The sequence below is a fragment of the Pelophylax lessonae genome (genome assembly GCF_965119305.1).
Source record: "Pelophylax lessonae genome assembly, chromosome: 12".
Taxonomy (NCBI): domain Eukaryota; kingdom Metazoa; phylum Chordata; class Amphibia; order Anura; family Ranidae; genus Pelophylax; species Pelophylax lessonae.
Genome location: NC_138779.1, coordinates 224890557 through 224914528, shown reverse-complemented (window position 1 = coordinate 224914528; position 23972 = coordinate 224890557). Strand labels below are relative to the sequence as shown.

Below are 23972 nucleotides of genomic sequence, written 5' to 3'. Positions count from 1 at the left end.
ACTCTCCACTACACCCTACAGAAAGGACCCTGGGCCCCAGTACACTCCACTACACCCCACAGAAAGGACAACGGGCCCCAGTACTCTCTACTACACCCTACAGAAAGGACACTGGGCCCCAGTACTCTCCACTACACCCTACAGAAAGGACAACGGGCCCCAGTACTCTCCACTACACCCTACAGGAAGGATACCAGGCCCCAGTACTCTCCACTACACCCTACAGAAAGGACACCGGGCCCCAGTACTCTCCACTACACCCTACAGGAAGGACACCGGGCCCCAGTACCTTTCACTACACCCTACAGGAAGAACACCGGGCCTCAGTACCCTTCACTACACCCTACAGGAAGAACACCGGGCCTCAGTACCCTTCACTACACCCTACAGGAAGAACACCGGGCCTCAGTACCCTCCACTACACCCTACAGGAAGGATACCGGGCCCCAGTACCCTCCACTACACCCTACAGGAAGAACAAGGGGCCCTAGTACTCTCCACTTCACCCTACAGGAAGGATACTGGGCCCCAATACTCTCTACTACACCCTACAGGAAGGAAGACAGGTCCCAGTACACTTCACTACACCCTACAGGAAGAACACTGGGAACCATGACTCTCCACTATACCTTAAAGGAAGGACACCAGGCCCCAATACTTTCCACTACACCCTACAGGAAGGATACTGAGCCCCAATACTCTCCACTACACCCTACAGGATGGACACCAATCCCCAGTACTTTCCAATACACCCTACAGGAAGAACACAGGGCCCCAGTACTCTCCACTACACCCTAAAGGAAGAATACTGGGTCCAAGTACCCTTCCACTACACCCTAAAGAACACTAGGTCCCATTACTCTCTACTACACCCTACAAGAAGACCACCGGTCCCAGTACCTTCCACTACACCCTACAGGAAGAACACCTGACCCCAGTACCTTCCACTAGACCCTACAGGAAGGACACCAGGTCCAAGTACCATTCTACTACACCCTACAGGAAGAATACCAGGTTCCACTCTCCACTACACCCAAAAGAAAGAACACTGACCCCAGTACCTTCCACTACACCCTAAAGGAAGGACACTGGGTCCCAGTACTCTCCCCTACACTCTACAGGAAGGACACTGGGCCCCAGTACTCTCCACTACACCCTACAGGAAGGGCAGGGGGCCACATTACACTCAACTACACCCTACAGGAAGGACTCCAGACCCCAGTACACCCTACAGGAGGGACACCAGGCTCCAGTACAGTTCACTACACCCTTCAGATAAGACACAAGGCAACAGTACTCTCCACTAAAGCCCTAGAGTAAGGACACCAGGCCATAATACTCTCCACTAAAGCCCTACAGGAAGCACAACTGGGCCCCGGTAGTCTCCAGTATGCCCTACAGGAAGGACACTGGGCCCAAGTACTCTCCACTACACCCTACAGGAAGGGCACTCGGCCCCAGTACCCTCCACTCTGCCCTACAGGAAGGACACAGGGCCCCAGTACATTTCACTCTGACCTACAGGAGGGATTTAAAGCCTCAGTACTCTCCACATACGCCCTACAGGAAAGAAACCAGGCCACAGTACTTTCCACTCCACCCTACAAGAAGGACACTGGGCTCCAGTACTCTCCACTACGCCCTACAGAAAGGATACCAGGCCTCAGTACTCTCCACAATGTCCTACAAGAAGAACACTGGGGCCCCGTACTCTCCACTATGCCCCACAGGAAAGACACTGGGCCCCAGTACTCTCCAGTCTATCATACTGGAAGGACACAGGGCACCAGTATGCCCCAGTACCTTTCATTCTGCCCTCTAGGAAGGTTACCAGGCCCCAGTACTCTCCACTCTTCCCTACAGGAAGCACAACTGGGCCCCGGTAGTCTCCAGTATGCCCTACAGGAAGGACACTGGGCCCAAGTACTCTCCACTACACCCTACAGGAAGGGCACTGGGCCCCAGTACCCTCCACTCTGCCCTACAGGAAGGACACAGGGCCCCAGTACATTTCACTCTGACCTACAGGAGGGATTTAAAGCCTCAGTACTCTCCACATACGCCCTACAGGAAAGAAACCAGGCCACAGTACTTTCCACTCCACCCTACAAGAAGGACACTGGGCTCCAGTACTCTCCACTACGCCCTACAGAAAGGATACCAGGCCTCAGTACTCTCCACAATGTCCTACAAGAAGAACACTGGGGCCCCGTACTCTCCACTATGCCCCACAGGAAAGACACTGGGCCCCAGTACTCTCCAGTCTATCATACTGGAAGGACACAGGGCACCAGTATGCCCCAGTACCTTTCATTCTGCCCTCAAGGAAGGTTACCAGGCCCCAGTACTCTCCACTCTTCCCTACAGGAAGGTCACCAAGCCCTAGTACACTCAACTCTGACCCACAGGAAGGGCACTGGGCCCCAACACATCCACTTCACCATACAGGAAGGACACTGACCACATGCCCCACTTCAATCTACTATATATAAAGGACAAAAACCTCAGTATGCTCCACTCCAGCCTACAGAATGGACAACGGTCTCTAGTATATTCCACTCTATAGGAAGGACATCAGCAGCACTGCGCCCCACTCCACCCTACAGAAACTACACCAATCACCCCAGTATACTCCAATCCATTCTACAGGAAGGACATTGGGCCCAGGCATGCTCCACCCAGGTTTACAGGACGAATACCACAATGTAACACGCTCCACAAGAAAAAGACACCAACCCCCAGCACACCCCACCCCACTCTACAGGAAGGACATCAGCCCCTAGTACATTACACTCTGCTAAACAAGTACACTAGCCCCCAGTATGCTTGACCCCCCCCCCCCCCGTAATAGAAGGACAATGGCCCCCAGTACACTTCTCTTCACTCTCTAAGGAGGACACCGGCCCTCTGTGTACTCCACCCTACAAGATTAACACCAACTCCCAGTAAACTCCACTCAACCCTTTAAGAAGGAGACCTGCTTCCAATAAGTTCCACTCCACCCTTCAAAAAGCAAACCAGCCCCTAGTATGCTCCACAGGAAGAACACCGATCTCCAGCCCATTTCACCCCATGCTACAGGAAACACACCAGCCTCCAGTACACAATACTCCACCTTACAAGGGCGACACCAACTCCAATATGCTACCTACTTCACTGTACAAGGAGGACACTAGCCCCAAGTACCTTTCCTTCCTTCAGAAAGTCCCCAGCCCCCATTTCGGCAATGACTACTTGGTCTTTCAGAATCACAATCAGCAATTATAAAGGCGATTTGCCTATCTTAGGACCTTTGGTGGATTCAGACGTCATCGGGATATATGTCCGAGTCATCTTACCTCCGTCACTTCATATTCTTCTCCAGTGTGCACTTTGTTCCTTCCACTTCTCTGATTTATTTATGAATGACATCTCTCCCCACTCTTCCCTCCTGTTCTCTTCAATGTCCCCATGTCACTTCCTACGTCTATATCTCTCATTGCGGATGAATTGCTCCACTAAGCACAATGACTCATATAAGGCTCAGAACATTCCTACCTGGAAACAGAGCAAGGAGTTGGGTCTGATAGGTCATCAGTCAGAGAGGACAGCAGCTTCCATTACACTGGACCTTCGGTCCACCAGTTCTCTTTACTGCTGTCCAGTCTCCCAATTACCCTCATGAGCAGTAATGAACGACATCCCTTATACCTCCTGTTCTCTATTAGGATCAGGTACCTCATACCTCCTGTTCTCTATTAGGATCAGGACCCTCATACCTCTTATTCTCTATGAGATATAATGATCAAGGCCCTCATACTTCCGGTCCTCTATTAGATGGAAGGATCAGGACCCTCATACCTCTTGTTCTCTATTAGGATCAGGACCCTCATACTTCCTGTACTCTATTAGATGTAATGATTAGGACCTGAATACCTCTTATTCTCTATGAGATATAACCTCATACCTCCTGTTCTCTATTAGGATCAAGGCCCTCATACTTCCGGTCCTCTATTAGATGGAAGGATCAGGACCCTCATACCTCTTGTTCTCCATTAGATGTAATGAACGGGACCCTCATACCTCCTGTTCTCTATTATAATATATCAGTCTTGTGGCCCCCCAGGAATGCCGATGTTGCAGTCTACGCTCCCATGCCATGCCATGCCCTAAACATTCAATAAAACATGCAGCAGACTCCGGGTGCAGAGCCAACATGTTTAATTGGTTGCATGTCCCTGGATGTGCATGGCTTGCAGCACAAATGATTATGGGTGTCTCTCTAGAACACGTCCCCACCTGACACAACCCCAGAGCCCAAGCCACAAATTCACAGATCAGGCCAACCTTAGGCACTTGGATTTATTATGGATGCCTTGCATGTCAGAACTCCCCCTCCCATCTCCCAATAACAGAGCGTTTTCATGTTGTGTCTCCCCGGCAAGGATGGGATTTACATGTTGTCATAGTAACCTGGATTTAAGCAGTATTCCGCACACAGCGGGGGGCTCCAGGGCCGCCTTTTCTTCATGTATTGTTGTCAGGAATAAAACTGAGGAGATTCCGCTCTCTCTCCGACAACAAAAAGACAAAAAACAGCGCCAAGAATGACATATCCAACACAATAAAAACGATGAAGGTCAGCGACTCCCTGTTCACCGCAGGGGGGCCCAGATGTTTTTCCAATATACAGGACGTCTCACGGCGTGCCGTATTAAAGCTTCATTCATAATTGATACGCCTCTCCTGTCATCTCCTGTTTACACAAGGCAGTTGGACGAGAGAGAATTTCTCTGACAAAAAAGGAGAAATTCTGAGAGCTCTTGGATATTCCCTCAAAGAACGGGTCAGATACAACCCCGCGTTGGGTCAAACTCTGCACCAGAACCTGCCATGGAACCAAACTCTGCACCAGAACCTGCCATGGAACCAAACTCTGAATCAGAACCTGCCATGGAACCAAACTCTGAATCAGAACCTGCCATGGCACCAAACTCTGAATCAGAACCTGCCATGGCACCAAACTCTGCACCAGAACCTGCCATGGAACCAAACTCTGCACCAGAACCTGCCATGGAACCAAACTCTGCACCAGAACTTGCCATGGAACCAAACTCTGCACCAGAACTTGCCATAGCACCAAACTCTGCACCAGAACCTGTCATGGCACCAAACTCTGCACCAGAACCTGCCATGGAACCAAACTCTGCACCAGAACCTGCCATGGAACCAAACTCTGCACCAGAACCTGCCATGGAACCAAACTCTGCACCAGAACCTGCCATGGCACCAAACTCTGCACCAGAACCTGCCATGGCACCAAACTCTGCACCAGAACCTGCCATGGCACCAAACTCTGCACCAGAACCTGCCATGGCACCAAGCGGCCAAAGCTGGCGAACAGAGTTGACAAAGAAAATATATATCAAGTTCAAACTTCCCCTTCGTCCCGGAAACAAGTGTCCCTCTTAGGAGAGCTCACTTCTCCTCTTCTGACCACAAGTTTCAACTATTTGGACTTTCTATCACTTTCTGTGCCCTGGACATGTAGAGATGGTGAATCTCCCCCATCAGGGACTCCATAATAAAAACCTGCCTCCCCCACTGACCTAAACTAAGAAAGACATTTTTTTGAACTAGGATGTCAAACTTCAGTAGAAACCGGACCATCACACCTCTATGATCTTGGACACCACATTCCAAACCTGGGGTCATTAATAATGGAAGTGTCCTTTCTCCATAGCCATTATTATTGATTTCCCCCAATGGCTATCCTTTCATAGCTTTTAATATTGAGTTTCCCCCATGGCTATTTTAACAGAGTTGCTCCTTTTATGTCTAAGTTACACAATATCCAGAAGCATTCCACAAGATTTTGGAGGTTGTCTGTGGAAATGTGTGCCCATTTATGAGGTCAGGTACTGATGTTGTGTGAGATCTGGTTCACAATTGGCATTCCAGTTCATCCCAAAGGTGATCAGTAGGGATGAGGTCAGGGCCCTGTACAGAACATTCGAGTTCCTCCACACCAATCTTTATGGAGCTGGCTCTGTACACGCGGGTGGTTCAGCCATTTTGGAACAGAAAGCGTTTTCACCAAACTTACCACAAGGTTGGAAGAGCACAATTGTCTACAATGTCTTTGAATGATAGAGGATTACCAGGACGTGTTTTATGTCATATAACTGGCCTTAAAATGGCAAACAAGTGGTGGGAACAGGTCCACAATCGATGAAAAGAGCTCCTGAAGCCTTCAGGAGACATTTACAGCTTATTACCCTCTAAAAAAACACTTTCCATTTCTCCTTTGCCCGTTGACCCCAATGCATTTTTTCAAACTGTTCCCAAAACTTCAATTTTCACATAGATTGCAGGGAAATCAAACCTCTACAATTTGCTTATACCCAAATCCCATATGGAATTGGGATGTTTGTGCTTAGTCCAGATCTGTATAAAACTGGCCGGCCATACATTATACAATTTTCTTGTTTAGTTTCCTTTAGAATTACCTTCAATTTAAAGAGACCCTGTCACCAGACCAGTCATTATAACCCCACTCTTCCCATCAGCCCTAAGACTGCTGTGGGTGCCGCCATCTTGAATCAATCTATTCAATTCCCTTTCACTGCTCCCCTGGAAGCTACATAAAAGGTTATGAAGGATGGATTGGAGCAGCTGGGCCAGCAAAGGCAAGCACATAGACGCACCCAGAAGAGGTGAGGGCTATGACATGCAAAGGAGGTAGGAGGCTTCGGACAGAAAACTGACTCCACATGGAGTAGTAACATTTTCCAGAGGCACATTGCAAGGGAATGAATAATAATTATGGAAAGGAAAAACGTTGCAAGTAATATTTGAAATACTTGGATTTTTCTGCTTATACATGGTGACTCCGAGATACAATGGAATTCCAGGATACAGGGGGGACAATATTTTCTAAGAAACACAAATGGTCACCTCCAGACAACGTAGGACCTTCTGGAGATCGTGGCAGCTCTACGGATCGCACATTAGAATACGACTGGCGGTGCGCTCATCATGGAGATGCCGATAATAATATTCTGCCGGGAGATGTCATTTATTTCTGCTCTGTGGACAGTGAATATTCTGTGTTTCTCCCGTGTTCCTTTTTATTATTCATGGAAGCATGATAATCACATGAAACATTAATATGGGAATTGACTTGTCTTCTCATTTCTACCTGGGGTTCGGGTTGTCACCAGTCATCTGCCAGATTCTTCCCTGTGTGTCTGGGTGGGGATGGTTCAGGATGGTCTCCGGCATCATCAATAGTGGCGGTGGTGGTCGCCAATGAAAGTGTAACTCCATCCAGAACTTTTTCTAGCTTTGGGTGGAGTGGAGAAGGGATTGTATTGTTGGACACAATTCCTGACCTGATGATTAGTAAAAATAGAACATGTTATAGGTGTCAGTGAAGCTGAATTGAAATGGAAAATCTGTTGGGGACACCAGTAGAAGGCCCCCAGCCCTGTTGGAAGTGAGAGGAAATTTCACCTAACAAAGATAGTGTTAAATATAAAATAAAGTCCCCCTTTTGAGACAAAGGGTTTGGCTGGAGCTCCATTTAATGATTGGAGATTCTGATTCCTATAAATGGCAACCTTTAAGAATCGGATTTTCCAGTCTGAGGTTCTAGCATTGGAGTTGTGTCTCTCTGGGATGGCTGTTGGTGTCTTTGTTCGCTTGTTTTCCATCCATGTCAAAACCGACACAACAGTCCTATTATTGGGCCAGAAGGTCCTCATACAGGCCACCTGTCTCCTGTCTGATATCTGATGAGATGGATATCTAGGAGAACATGTTTGAATGTCCTCCAGGATGCCACAGAACCATTTAAATCCACCTTTTCTCTCATTTTATGCAAAACCGAGCCCATTGTCACCATGACATATCTCATTCTCCACAATTGTATATCATTGCTCTGTCTGACCCTAACCCCCCACTGTGGCCCTGTACACTGCTCACCCAATTTTGTTGACATTCATCTTATAGTAAGAAATTGATGATATTCTGAGAGATGAACAAATTGATTTTGGAAAATGTTTTACTGAAATGGAAATTATTATCTTATTCTCATCCTTATTAAGCTGTTTAGAGGAAATTTGCAATTTACTCGTATTTTATTTAGAGGTGGCGGGCGTATTTAAGGTATTTGATTTATAATTTTTCACTTAGTATTTGTTTTTATTATTCTTAGCATTTTTATTTCAGTACTATTCATTATTTTACGGTTTATTTTTAGTACATTCTTAGCATTTGTTTTTTTCCTACCTGTATTTGATTGTTATTTGTGTCCTTGTCACTTGCACTTTTTTTGCGGTTTGTGGTTTTTGTAATGAGGCAAATACGGGGCAAGAAGAGGTCCAAGATACATGAAAGAAGCTTGCAAAACATCCAAAAGGAGAAATTTAGAGCGCTTCACCTTCAAAAAAAAATTAAAAAAAACACCTCCTTCGCCCATGGACTACAATGCATTTTGACAAAATTTTACCAAAATTTTTACCATTTTCACATAAATGTCAGGTAAATTAAACCTCTCAAGTTTGTTCATCCCTGAATCTCAAGTGGGATTTGGGATGTTTGTGCTTTGTCCATCTCTATATGTGTTGCTTATATAAGGAAGAAAAGAGAGCTGCTGTGCAGCATGGCCCTTGAGGTATATTATCTGCACTCCCCTCCCCCTCCTCCTATCTCCATGCAGGTGTTATAAACAAAGGCTTTGAATGGGCATGGATTGGAAAAGGGAAAAAAAGAGGGTGGAGGGGGAAGGGTCAAGCAGCCAAGGAGAGGTAAATGAAAAGCCACTAGACCTTGGTCAGAGCTGGCATCTCATGAAACCTCCATTAACCACACAGCCTCCAGATGCTCATTCCTAATATAAATGTGTTATATATGTTTTTTTTTCCATAAGACGAAGAAGCTTGCTAGATGCTCTGACAGAGAGAACAATGTTTCTTTATTGGCTACATGCGCCAAAAAAAAAAAAATATATTTCTTCTTTTATCCTCTTTTCCTAGGACTGAATGCTCCTTGAATTCTCAGCACACATCTCCTGTGGTGGACCATGGCCATTCTCATGTATTATATTTATAATCCCAGACAACGACAATCCTTCCCCCTTACAGCATGCAGAAGACTGGCTATATCCTGGTCCCCCCCCCCCCCCCCCCGTGAACAAGCACTGGCTGCAGTCAGATATACGGCTAGTTTTCCTTTCAGCGTTTCCCCCATCTTTCACTGAGATTGGTTTGAATTATTTCGGGGGATATCAAGCTCAGTCTGAGTATCCACTTAATATTCTTCACAGCAAAGGATACAAAAAGAGTCCTCTCTGGTGGTCTTCCAAGCCTTTGCTTCCTTAAAGTTGCCTTCCATATCCCTGCTACCATAAGTTGGTCTTCCAAGCCCGACGCCTATAAAGTGGTCTTCTATGCCTGCATTTTTATAAGTATTCTTCCATGCCCATCCTTCCATTAAGGGGTCTTCGATGCCACAGCTTCCATAAAGTGGTCTTCCATGCCCCCACTTTCAAAGTGGTTCTCCATGCCCCCACTTTCAAAGTGGTTCTCCATGCCCCCACTTTCAAAGTGGTCAATGTCCCGGCTTTCATTAAGTATTCTTCCATGTCCCCGCCCCCATTAAGTGGTCTTCCACGCCACTGAATCTATAAAGTGGTCTTCCATGCTCCCACTTCCATAAAGTATTCTTCCATGCCTCGCTTCCATTAAGGGGTCTTCCACGCCCCAGCTTCCATAAAGTGGTCTTCCATGCCCCCACTTTCATAGTGGTCTTCTATGCCCCCACTTTCAAAGTGGTCTTCCATGCCCCCACTTTCAAAGTGGTCTTCCATGCCCCCACTTTCAAAATGGTCAATGTCCCCACTTTCATTAAGTAGTCTTCTATATCCCCGATTCCATAAAGTGGTCTTCCATGCCACTACATCTATAAAGCGGTCTTCTATGCCCCCACTTCCATAACAGTATTCTTTAATGCCCACCCTTCCATTAAGGGATCTTCCATGCCCCAGCTTCCATAAAGTGGTCTTCCATGCCCCCACTTTCATAGTGGTCTTCCATGCCCCCACTTTCAAAGTGGTCTTCCATGCCCCCACTTTCAAAGTGGTCTTCCATGCCCCCACTTTAAAAGTGGTCTTCCATGCCCCCACTTTCAAAGTGGTCAATGCCCCCTGCTTTCATTAATTATTCTTCCATGTCCCGCTTCCATAAAGTGGTCTTCCATGCCACTGCATCTATAAAGTGGTCTTCAATGTCCCGCATTCTTCTATGCCCTGTCTTCCATAAAAAGTGGTCTTCCACATCCCCACTTCCATAAAGTGGTCTTCCATGCCCCCCCACTTCCATAAAGTGGTCTTCCGCGCCCCCCACTTCCATAAAGTGGTCTTCCATGCCCCAAATAACACAGATTCTTGATTGTTGTTGAAAACAGCTTCTGTTTAATGGTAGCCCATTGCTTCATTTTGACCAATCCCGGGTAGGATGTATGCGAGACACTGATTGGATGGTCACCCTGTCATTGTAAGTCTAAAAAGAAAATAATAGAATAGATGCCCAGGATGAATCTATGGGGGACTGAACACCATAATGGATTATTTATTATCTGAACTACAAGATGATTGCTGCCCCAACACACAACCGTTCCATATGACGCACCAGATGGGCATCTTGATCGGTTGTTTGCAGGGGACAGCAACCATCAGTCCTGGCAGGAAACGCCATCCAATCCAACCAATAGCTGTGTCAGATGATCATTTCTAAATACAGGACCATTTCACACACAAAGATTGACAACTGATGATTTATTATTATGAGTCTGGTCTGGCAAGGGTATATCCAGCTGTGATTGCACACGCTCCCTGATCACGCTGCACCATCTAGTGGTCATTGTGAGAATTTACCCCACAGAATCTCCAACACTGATATGAATCACAGGTGGGTCCAAAATGAGTGAACCACTCGTGCTGTTCAGGAGATGCCACAACTGCGATATGGATGAAAAGTCCACCTATTACCCAAAGGAAGCATAATCCCTTCCCCCAGGGTCCAGAGGTGTTCTACAAAGCGTCTCACAATAGGTCACATGACCTGTCTGTTTCCTCACCTCTCTGTACCATACAATCAATGAGCATTGTGTATGCCGAAATCCTCGAGGACTTCACTTCCCCCTCCATTCATCAGACGGGGAGGAACGGCTGTGGTCACAGCACAGGATGCGGTCTCTTCACCGTAATGATTAACACATAAACTTTACATGGCGAGTAATACAAGTATTGATCACAGATAAAGTCGGCTCGGCGATTAGCTGTAATTGGGGGAGAGAGAGAAGAAAATAATAGTTCACAGCAGGACTTTGGATGCTGAGAAAGTCCTGAAAAAGGTAGAGGTATGGCCACAGACCACAAGCTAACAGGTACCAGTGCCATGCTACAGGAGACTACTAGAGACTGCTGCCATGCTACAGGAGACTACTAGAGACTGCTGCCATGCTACAGGAGACTACTAGAGACTGCTGCCATGCTACAGGAGACTACTAGAGACTGCTGCCATGCTACAGGAGACTACTAGAGACTGCTGCCATGCTACAGGAGACTACTAGAGACTGCTGTCATGCTACAGGAGACTGCTAGAGACTGCTGCCATGCTACAGAAGACTGCTACAGACTGCTGCCATGCTACAGTAGACTACTAGAGACTGCTGTCATGCTACAGGAGACTGCTGCCATCCTACAAGAGACTGCTACAGACTGCTGCCATACAGTAGACTACTAGAGTCTGCTGCCATGCTACAGGAGACTGCTGCCATGCTACAGGAGACTGCTGCCATGCTACAAGAGACTGCTGCCATGCTACAAGAGACTGCTAGAGACTGCTGCCATCCTACAGGAGACTGCTGCCATTCTACAAGAGATTGCTACAGACTGCTGCCAATGCCATGCTACAGGAGACTGCTACAGACTGCTGAAGACTGACGCCATGCTACAGGAGACTGACGCCATGCTACAGGAGACTGACGCCATGCTACAGGAGACTGACGCCATGCTACAGGAGACTGCAAAAGACTGCTGGCACCCTACCGGAGACTGATGCCGTGCTACAGGAGACTGCTGCCAACCTACAGGAGACTGCTAGACACTGCTGATATGCTATAGGAGACTGCTGCCATGCTACAGGAGACTGATGCCATGTTAAGATGACTGCTAGAGACTGCTGCCATGCAACAGGAGACTGCTAGAGACTGCTGCCATTCTACAGGAGACTGCTGCCATGCAACAGGAGACTGCTAGAGACTGTTGCCATCCTACAGGAGACTGCTGCCATCCTACAGGAGACTGCAAGTGACTGCTACCAACTCCTGATTGTGTATTGGATACCCTTGGAATACATACTTTGAATGTTTGTACCTTTTTTCATTTTGCATAATAAATGCCCCCACTTCCATAAAGTGGTCTTCCATGCCCACCCTTCCATAAAGTGGTCTTCCATGCCCACCCTTCCATAAAGTGGTCTTCCATGCCCACCCTTCCATAAAGTGGTATTTCATGCCCCTGCTTTCATAAAATGGTCTTCCATGCCCCCCGCTTCCATTAAGTGATCTTCAATGCTCACGCTTCAATAACGTTTTCTCTAATGTCCCCACTTTCATATGCTTTCATACCCCCACTTCCATGAAGTGTTCTTCCATGCCCCCAATAACACAGATTTTCGCCTGTCACCGAGAACGGCTTCTGTTTAATGGTAGCCCATTGCTTCATTATGACCAATCCTGGGTGGGACATATGTGAGACACTGTTTGGACAATCACCCGGTCATTGTAAAATAAAAATGAGTTAAAAAAAAAAAAATAAAAGAACAGATGCCCAGGATGAAACGATGGCGGGAGAAGCACCATAATTCATTATTTTTTTTTTTGTCTGAACTACAAGATGAATGCTACCCAACCTTGAAAACCTCGGTGACACCAGGGGTCCCCACTAACTACTGACAATGACTAATGACACCGGGGGTCTCCACAATCCACCAACAATGACTAGTGACACCGGAGGTCCCCACTGACAATGACTTGCTAACCAGTGACAAAGCCCAGAGCTTTTCTGGAGCTCCCGTGACATTGCCGGGTTGGAGTTCCTCTCCAGATTCCACCATGAAGGATTTGGCGCTGCTCCGGCGGGGGGGGGGTTCAGGATAAAAAGAAGGGTCATTCATGAGCCTGAACACAGCGCCTGTGTGACACAATGACGTCACCCCCCCCCCCCCTCCATGAAGGGGTTCCTATTCTAGGGACTTGTTGTGATCTTCTTGGTCTATAAATACGGTGATGTGTGATGCCGGGACATTCTTCGACAATTATATCCTTACATTCTAATTAACGTCAGGAAGAAGAGCGTCAATGAGTGCGGGGGAAGGGGAGCGTCAATGAGTGCGGCGGGAAGAGGAGCGTCAATGAGTGCGGCGGGAAGAAGAGCGTCAATGAGTGCGGGGGAAGGGGAGCGTCAATGAGTGCGGCGGGAAGAGGAGCGTCAATGAGTGCGGCGGGAAGAAGAGCGTCAATGAGTGCGGCGGGAAGAAGAGCGTCAATGAGTGCGGCGGGAAGAAGAGCGTCAATGAGTGCGGCGGGAAGAGGAGCGTCAATGAGTGCAGCGGGAAGAAGAGCGTCAATGAGTGCAGGTGAAGGGGAGCGTCAATGAGTGCAGGTGAAGGGGAGCGTCAATGAGTGCGGCGGAAAGAGGAGCGTCAATGAGTGCGGCGGAAAGAGGAGCGTCAATGAGTGCGGCGGAAAGAGGAGCGTCAATGAGTGCGGCGGGAAGAGGAGCGTCAAAGAGTGTGGCGGGAAGAAGAGCGTCAATGAGTGCGGCGGGAAGAAGAGCGTCAATGAGTGCGGCGGGAAGAAGAGCGTCAATGAGTGCGGCGGGAAGGGGAGCGTCAATGAGTGCGGCGGGAAGGGGAGCGTCAATGAGTGCGGCGAAAAGAGGAGCGTCAATGAGTGCGGCGGGAAGGGGAGCGTCAATGAGTGCGGCGGGAAGGGGAGCGTCAATGAGCGCGGCGGGAAGAGGAGCGTCAATGAGTGCAGCGGGAAGAAGAGCGTCAATGAGTGCGGCGGGAATAGACGGCTCACTCCGAAATACATAGAATGATGAAGAATGAGAACATTTTGTGCCGCTACTAGCGCCCCGCCGCTCTGACACCATGACAGGGCCGGGGGGGGGGGGGAATCACCCAGAAAAGGCAGATTCTGGGGAACATCCGAGGAAACGGGGACCCCCCAATATCTACATTCCTGCACCATGCGCTTCGCAGCGTATCTGCGCTCAGATGTCGCGTCGGGAGTGTCATTCACAATGAATAGCGCTGCAACACGCAAACACACAAAGGGGAAGTTTCATTTACTTATATATTTTCTTCCCTGGATCCTCCCTCCCCCTCTTTATATACCTGATTATAGGCTCAGTGATGTCATCACCAGGCCTCTGTGCTTCTCTATGCAATGCAGGCAGATCGTAGCTGGTGGGAGGAGCCGGCAGGGGGGAGGTACATAGCTTCTTGAGAACATCACAGCACCCTGCCTCAGTAGCCCGGCGACCCAAAGCGGCTCTTTGCTTGTTATAATCTGGCACTTTCATTCACTGACATCAACAAAGGGGCACAATTTCTACCAATGACACCAACAAAAGGATCCACTGACACCAATGATGGGGCACGTTTCCTCCCACTGACACCAGTGATGGGGTACTATTCCTCCCACTGACACCAATGATGGGGCACTATTCCTCCCACTGACACCAATGATGGGGCACTATTCCTCCCACTGACACCAATGATGGGGCACTATTCCTCCCACTGACACCAATGATGGGGCACTATTCCTCCCACTGACACCAATGATGGGACACTATTCCTCCCACTGACACCAATGATGGGGCACATTTCCTCCCACTGACACCAATGATGGAGCACTATTCCTCCCACTGACACCAATGATGGGACACTATTCCTCCCACTGACACCAATGATGGGACACTATTCCTCCCACTGACACCAATGATGGGCCACTATTCCTCCCACTGACACCAATGATGGGGCACTATTCCTCCCACTGACACCAATGATGGGGCACTATTCCTCCCACTGACACCAATGATGGGGCACTATTCCTCCCACTGACACCAATGATGGGGCACTATTCCTCCCACTGACACCAATGATGGGGCACTATTCCTCCCACTGACACCAATGATGGGACACTATTCCTCCCACTGATACCAATGATGGGGGCACTATTCCTCCCACTGACACCAATGATGGGCCACTATTCCTCCCACTGACACCAATGATGGGGCACTATTCCTCCCACTGACACCAATGATGGGGCACTATTCCTCCCACTGACACCAATGATGGGGCACTATTCCTCCCACTGACACCAATGATGGGGCACTATTCCTCCCACTGACACCAATGATGGGGCACTATTCCTCCCACTGACACCAATGATGGGGCACATTTCCTCCCACTGACACCAATGATGGGGCACTATTCCTCCCACTGACACCAATGATGGGGCACTATTCCTCCCACTGACACCAATGATGGGGCACTATTCCTCCCACTGACACCAATGATGGGGCACTATTCCTCCCACTGACACCAATGATGGGGCACTATTCCTCCCACTGACACCAATGATGGGGCACTATTCCTCCCACTGACACCAATGATGGGGCACTATTCCTTCCACTGACACCAATGATGGGGCACTATTCCTCCCACTGACACCAATGATGGGGCACTATTCCTCCCACTGACACCAATGATGGGGCACTATTCCTCCCACTGACGCCAACACAATTCTACCAAAGATGGAGCATTTTTTACTCCCAATGGCCACAGTCCGGCCCCCCGAAAGTCTGAGACTTAGCGGGACCCGTGCGGTGCGGAGGACTTAGTGGGACCCATGTGTTTGCGGAGGACAGATGAGCGAGAGATGACAGAACTCCATCTATAATGAAGAGAAGACAGGAGTGCGTTACATAAGTGAGGAGGCAGGTGAGGGCGCCTTCTATAGAAGATCTGGAAAATGTCTCCCTCTATAATAACTCTCTGCGTTTCCATGGTGATCACACTTCGGTACAATGCTAGGAAGCGGAGCAGGTGTCGGTTGTGTCATGTATGGAAGTCACTAATTAAATAATAATCAGCCTGACTTTCAGGAAATGTGACGCCACCTTAAAGGTGTATCGCTCAGCAAAGGAAGTCTCATTGTCTGGGGGAACACTGGGGGCCACAGAGTTTGGGGGGGGGGTGTGGGGCAGTGACAACGGATTTAAGACCATGGCAGTCATTGTTTTAACCAATTCTCCTTAAAGAGGACCTGTAAGGATGTATTCATGGAGATTTGTACTGTTACTGACAGGCCACAATAAACAGCAACAGGAGCATTGTTCAGGAACGTTCCACCTGTTATCATTAAATATCTATTCTGGGTCTTCAGTCAGTGATTTTCCCTAGGCAGAGATGATGTCCTCAGTCTGCTGGAGACAGGGGACGGCTGCACCCAGGAGACGGGGGGACGGCTGCACCCAGGAGACGGGGGACGGCTGCACCCAGGAGACGGGGGACGGCTGCACCTGGGGGGACAAATGACAACTCCATCCCAGAAACAGGGGACGGCAGCGCCTGGGACACAGGAGAGAAGCAGAAGAGAGCAGTGCTGCAAGAGAAAGCCTGGAGGCTGCGAGAATATTTCTCGTGGCGGAGGAATAACCAGACAACCTTCTATGTGTGAAGTGAACTTTCTTTTAATAAAAGTGGACAAGGAAGATTCTGGAGAATAAAAGCGTCCTTACAGCTCTTCCATATGAATCCCACAACATATATTTAGCTCCAGTCCTGTACATGGTGGATCTGTCCTCTGGGCATGTATTGGGATGTGAGGTCTGGATAATTCCGGTCGTGTAGATGATGGATCTGCTCTTTGGATATTCAGATATTATATTATTAATCTTCTGACCAATCTACTGTCAACATACTTAGTGTAGCTTATCAAAATCCCAAATTTCTCCATACTGAACACGTCTCGTACATAGATTGATGTGCGCCGCCTCCAGAAGATTACATGTGTCCCAGCGCAGTGCGGGGTATTAAATGCTGGAAGGATTTATATCGCCATAAATTGAGGATCCGCTCCATGATATTCACCCGTGCTGGACGTCCAACACACCACAACCTCTGCTTCATCTTCTGACAAATGGAGGCGGTTCAGACACGTCCAGTGTTCGTCCTGCACTCCGCTCAGACACGTCCAGTGTTCGTCCTGCACTCCGCTCAGACACGTCCAGCGTCCTGCACTCCGCTCAGACACGCCCAGTGTCCGTCCTGCACTCCGCTCAGACACGCCCAGTGTCCTGCACTCCGCTCAGACACGCCCAGTGTCCTGCACTCCGCTCAGACACGTCCAGTGTCCTGCACTCCGCTCAGACACGTCCAGTGTCCTGCACTCCGCTCAGACACGTCCAGTGTCCTGCACTCCGCTCAGACACGCCCAGTGTCCTGCACTCCGCTCAGACACGTCCAGTGTTCGTCCTGCACTCCGCTCAGACACGTCCAGTGTCCTGCACTCCGCTCAGACACGTCCAGTGTCCTGCACTCCGCTCAGACACGCCCAGTGTCCTGCACTCCGCTCAGACACGCCCAGTGTCCTGCACTCCGCTCAGACACGTCCAGCGTCCTGCACTCCGCTCAGACACGTCCAGCGTCCTGCACTCCGCTCAGACACGCCCAGTGTCCGTCCTGCACTCCGCTCAGACACGCCCAGTGTCCTGCACTCCGCTCAGACACGCCCAGTGTCCTGCACTCCGCTCAGACACGTCCAGTGTCCTGCACTCCGCTCAGACACGTCCAGTGTCCTGCACTCCGCTCAGACACGCCCAGTGTCCTGCACTCCGCTCAGACACGCCCAGTGTCCTGCACTCCGCTCAGACACGTCCAGTGTTCGTCCTGCACTCCGCTCAGACACGTTCAGTGTCCTGCACTCCGCTCAGACACGCCCAGTGTCCTGCACTCCGCTCAGACACGCCCAGTGTCCTGCACTCCGCTCAGACACGTCCAGCGTCCTGCACTCCGCTCAGACACGTCCAGCGTCCTGCACTCCGCTCAGACACGCCCAGTGTCCTGCACTCCGCTCAGACACGTCCAGTGTCCTGTACTCCGCTAAGACACGCCCAGTGTCCTGTACTCCGCTAAGACACGCCCAGTGTCCTGTACTCCGCTAAGACACGTTTCCTGTAGATGATGGATGTGCAACTTGGATATTATTCGGGATGTTATGTCTGGATTATTCCCGGTCCTGTAGATGATGGATCTGTTCTCTGGATATTATTTGGGATGTGAGGTGTAGAGAATTCCCAGTCCTATAGACAATGGATTTGTTCCCTTGATATTATTCAGGATGTGACGTCTCGGTCCTGTAGATCAGTGGTCCTCAACCCTGGCCTACAGGGCCCACTAACAGGCCAGGTTTGCAAGATAACTGAAATACATCCCAGGTGATATAATTTGCTGCTCAGTGATTGCAGTACTCTAGTCTGCATCTCCCCAAGGTAATACTTAAAATCTGGCCTGTTAGTGGGCCCTGAGGACTGGAGTGGAGGACCACTGCTGTAGATGATGGATCTGTTCCCTGGATATTATTTGGGATGCGATGTCTGGATAATTCCTGGTCCTGTAGATCAGTGGTCCCCAACCCCCGGGCCGCGGATCGGTACCGGTCCGTGGATCAAATGGTACCGGGCCACCCAAGGAACATTAAATTATTTCCATTTCATTTACTGTGGTGCATTTCTCTTGGGTTTGTGCGACTTTCCATAGACGAGAGGTTAACCGGGAGCATCACCAATACCGCGCATGTGCAAAATATTGTGATATCGGGGCGGTTTTAGGTGACGTCTGGAGCGGCTGCAAGCAGCAGTGGCATTGTAGCTTTGGTAAAGAGAAGGTGTGTATCGCTCTTCTCTCTGTTCACCTGTAAGCAATACACTTCGGGTGTCATTGTCTCCTATTACCCCCAGATGGAACCGTCTCCTTGCAAAGAAACAAGCTCAGGGTTCTCATTGATTTAGCGTTCTAGTGAGTTAAAATGTTAAATCACTTTATTGTATATTCATTTTTTGGTGTAACTGTATTTTACTTTGAAGGCATGTTGAAATACAATTGGTGCCGGTTCACATTGTTCCGACTTGTCAGGCGACTTGATCGCCTGACAAGTAGCGGACCGTGCTGTGCAATTGGAACCGTTCTAATAGGAGCGACTCAAGTCGCTCCGACTTAGAAAAAGGTTCCTGCACTACTTTGGGGCGACATCAGAGCGACTTGCATTGACTTCCATTATGTGAAGTCGTTGCAAGCCGCGCCGAAGTCGCGGTGCACGGGCGACGCCATAACTCGCCCGAAGTCGTGTCGCCCTAGTGTGAACCGACACTTAAATTAAAATTATTAAATCAAAACAATCTAAAATATAAACAAACCATCAACGTTCCCCCCTCAGCGAGCCACGGTAAAATTACCAAACGTTGACTGGTCCGCGGCAATAAAAAGGTTGGGGAGCACTGCTGTAGATGATGGATCTGCTCTCTGGATATTATTCGGGAAGCGATGTCTGGATAATTCCTGGTCCTGTAGATGATGGATCTGCTCTCGGGATATTATTTGGGATGCAATGTCTGGATAATTCCTGGTCCTGTAGATGATGGATCTGCTCTCTGGATATTATTCGGGATGCAATGTCTAGATAAATCCTGGTCCTGTAGATGATGGATCTGCTCTCGGGATATTATTCGGGATGTGAAGTCTGGATTATTCCCCGTTCTGTAGATGACGGATCTGCTCTCTGGATTATATTCGGGATGCGATATCTGGATAATTATCCATCCTGTAGAGGACGGATCTGCTCTCTGGATATTATTCAGGTTGTGATGCCTGGATAATTCTCCGTCCTGTAGATAATGGATCGGCTCTCTGGATATTATTCAGGATCTATTCTCTGGATTATTCCCTATTCTGTAGATGTCCAGGACGCCCATTGTTCTATTATCCGATGAACACACAGCGGGACGCACATCAGCTCCCAACCCATCGGAAAGCCAATAATCTTCTGACCAATCTTCTGTTACCATACTTAGTGCAGCTTATGAAAATCCCGAATGTTTTCTCCATACTGAACACGTCTCGTACATAGATTGATGTGCGCCGCCTCCAGAAGATTACATGTGTCCCAGCGCTGTGCAGGGTATTAAATGCTGGAAGGATTTATATTGCCATAAATCGAAGATCCGCTCTATGATATTCACCTGCATTGGACGTCCACCACACCACAAACTCTGCTTCATCTTCTGACAAATGGAGGCAGCTCATAGGTGTTCGGTGTCCTGCATTCCGCTCATACACGTCCAGCGTCCTGCACTCCGCTCATACACGTCCAGCGTCCTGCACTCCGCTCATACACGTCCAGCGTCCTGCACTCCGCTCATACACGTCCAGCGTCCTGCACTCCGCTCATACACGTCCAGCACTCCGCTCATACACGTCCAGCGTCCTGCACTCCGCTCATACACGTCCAGCACTCCGCTCATACACGTCCAGCATCCTGCACTCCGCTCATACACGTCCAGCGTCCTGCACTCCGCTCATACACGTCCAGCACTCTGCTCATACACGTCCAGCGTCCTGCACTCCGCTCATACACGTCCTGCACTCCGCTCATACACGTGCAGCGTCCTGCACTCCGCTCATACACGTGCAGCGTCCTGCACTCCGCTCATACACGTCCAGCGTCCTGCACTCCGCTCATACACGTCCAGCGTCCTGCACTCCGCTCATACACGTCCAGCGTCCTGCACTCCGCTCATACACGTCCAGCGTCCTGCACTCCGCTCATACACGTGCAGCGACCTGCACTCCGCTCATACACGTGCAGCGTCCTGCACTCCGCTCATACACGTCCAGCACTCCGCTCATACACGTCCAGCGTCCTGCACTCCGCTCATACACGTCCAGCACTCCGCTCATACACGTCCAGCGTCCTGCACTCCGCTCATACACGTCCAGCGTCCTGCACTCCGCTCATACACGTCCAGCGTCCTGCACTCCGCTCATACACGTGCAGCGTCCTGCACTCCGCTCATACACGTGCAGCGTCCTGCACTCCGCTCATACACGTGCAGCGTCCTGCACTCCGCTCATACACGTGCAGCGACCTGCACTCCGCTCATACACGTGCAGCGACCTGCACTCCGCTCATACACGTGCAGCGACCTGCACTCCGCTCATACACGTCCAGCGTCCTGCACTCCGCTCATACACGTCCAGCGTCCTGCACTCCGCTCATACACGTCCAGCGTCCTGCACTCCGCTCATACACGTCCTGCACTCCGCTCATACACGTGCAGCGTCCTGCACTCCGCTCATACACGTCCAGCGTCCTGCACTCCGCTCATACACGTCCAGCGTCCTCTGTGTACTCCATGGAGGCGAACACTGAATGTATTATCTTTTAGTAATGTCATATGATGGGAATCCCCCCTGACATCGCCTGAACTCCGCATACACCATCCATATAAAGATTCTATTGTACCCCGACACAAAGGCCGAACCGCCGCAGACTCCGCCAACGCCACAAGCTGTGAAAGGGCCTTATCATCAGATATGACCGCAGCCACTCGCCGACGGATTTGGGGCACTTTTCACCACGTTTTCTGATAGGACGAATGTAAATGATCTGAAAATTGTTTTAAAGCGGACGTGTATTCTGCTTATATTTTACACTTCCTGGTTGCCCCCCCCCCCATCAATGGAATTCATAAATAAAACCTTTTCTGTTTTCATTACAGACCTTATTTCATACGCTGTGATGTCATCACTGGGTCTCTGTGCTTCTCTATGCAAGGCAGGCAGATCATGGCTGGTGGGAGGGGCTGGACATAGCATCCTGAAACCATCACAGCACCCCGCCTCAGTACTCCTCTCAAGAGCCCTCAGTCCTGGTGGAGGAGTCCTGTCCTCCTCTCTGCTGCCAACTGCTGAGACAAGGTAGGAACAGCAGTGAGGGGGGTGCAGGAGAGGTGTGAGGGCCACATGAAATGGCCTGAAGGGCCGGAATCGGCCCCCGGGCCTTCTGTTTGACACATGTGGGTTAGATGATGCTGGATGTGCTGGAGGCGGAGCTCTGACTGGCTGCAGCTTCTAATGCACATTGTGAGAAGCTCACAGTGTGCGGTGAAATCAGAGGAAGCCGTTTCAGTCCAGGAGAGGAGCCGCTACACCTGTGCAAGACTGAAGGGGGGAGGAGCCGCTACACCTGTGCAAGACTGAAGGCGGGAGGAGCCGCTACACCTGTGCAAGACTGAAGGGGGAGGAGCCGCTACACCTGTGCAAGACTGAAGGGGGGAGGAGCCGCTACACCTGTGCAAGACTGAAGGGGGAGGAGCCGCTACATCTGTGCAAGACTGAAGGGGGAGGAGCCGCTACACCTGTGCAAGACTGAAGGGGGAGGAGCTGCTACACCTGTGCAAGACTGAAGGGGGAGGAGCCGCTACATCTGTGCAAGACTGAAGGGGGAGGAGCCGCTACACCTGTGCAAGACTGAAGGGGGAGGAGCCGCTACACCTGTGCAAGACTGAAGGGGGAGGAGCCGCTACACCTGTGCAAGACTGAAGGGGGAGGAGCTGCTACACCTGTGCAAGACTGAAGGGAGGATTTAAAAAGATACATTTATTGATGTCTGAAAGTCTCAAAGTGATATTATTTCTGTCTTTTATATCTGCAGGTACACCTGTGCAATACTGAAGAAGGCGGAGTTAGACTAACAATTAGCGTAGGGAGCCGGATAGAAATAAGCTCTATCTATGAAGGGGGCGGAGTTAGACTAACAATTGGCGTAGAATGCGGGATATAAATGAGCTCTATGAAGGGGCGGAGTTAGTAATAATTTGCGTAGGGAGTGGGGTGAGGAGCGCAGAAGGAAGAAGAATAGAGATTAATTCTCTCTGTATGAAGGGGAGGGCGGGGGGAGATTTAAGAGGGCGCCACCATCAGGAGGACAAAGTGTAGGATGTTGGTGCAGCTCACAGCTTCCTCTGGAGAGTGATGATGGAGCTCTTCTCAGGGATCTGTATATTGTAGTCTTTGCCCACCCTGCATACATGGATTGGTTTGGCACAGTTGCTCGGGTTTCTGTATTTCTGACATTATCCCCCCCCCCCTCCAGTCCGGTATAATGTGAGAACAATCAGTGGAGATCCCTGAACAAATCCTCCCGGCTTCATCATATCATCCCGAGGTTTACTCCGCTACTCCACAAAGCTGGCATGTCTGAGCCAACAGGTGACCAGATGGCCTGCGTTCCCCGTATCTGGCCTGCTGTGACCCCCTGCAACAGCGGCTCGCATGCAGCGCCCAGAGTGACGCCGCCTGTGCATACGATTTTCCCACAGGGAACAAATTTATGAAATCTTGTTACAATTTAATGCGGATTCCAACCGGCGGCAAATCAGACGAGAAAATACTAATTGACGCATTTTCTGACGCGGGGGCAAATGACAACGATGGCGCTCTACCACACTGGGAATGACGCGGAGTTGCCAGGGGCTGAGGGATCGGTTGTTCCCCTACCGGGAAGAATGAAGCATTCTGGGAATTACTGCGTAACGGGAATACAGCGTGCTCATTGGTTATTAGAATTAATATCATATTGGAATTATAGAGCGCCGCGCTTTACAATCTAAAGGGGACAATACAGCAACAATACAATTCAATACAAGAGCGTTAGGAGGGCCCTGGTCCTGGGAGCTTACAATCAAAAAATCTTTGCAGGAAAATGTTCCTGATTAAAGTGGACCTGTCGGAGAAAATTTTTACATTTCATCCACGACTCATCAAGCTGGAGGAGCACTTATGGGACCTGAGAGT

At 49.6% G+C, this 23972-nt stretch overlaps 1 protein-coding gene across 5 annotated transcripts in view; it reads right to left on the bottom strand.

The window, feature by feature from the left end:
* The window catches only part of RAP1GAP (RAP1 GTPase activating protein), a 158504-nt gene that overhangs the window by 95376 nt on the left and 39156 nt on the right, over window positions 1-23972 (bottom strand). The window contains exon 1 of one of the 5 annotated variants that reach the window (XM_082273671.1): window positions 3339-3430. The exons of the other annotated variants lie outside the window; for them this stretch is intronic. The gene's annotated coding sequence lies outside the window, so the exon portion shown is untranslated. Of the gene's footprint in view, window positions 1-3338; window positions 3431-23972 lie in introns of those variants that run through there. 5 annotated transcript variants of the gene reach the window in all.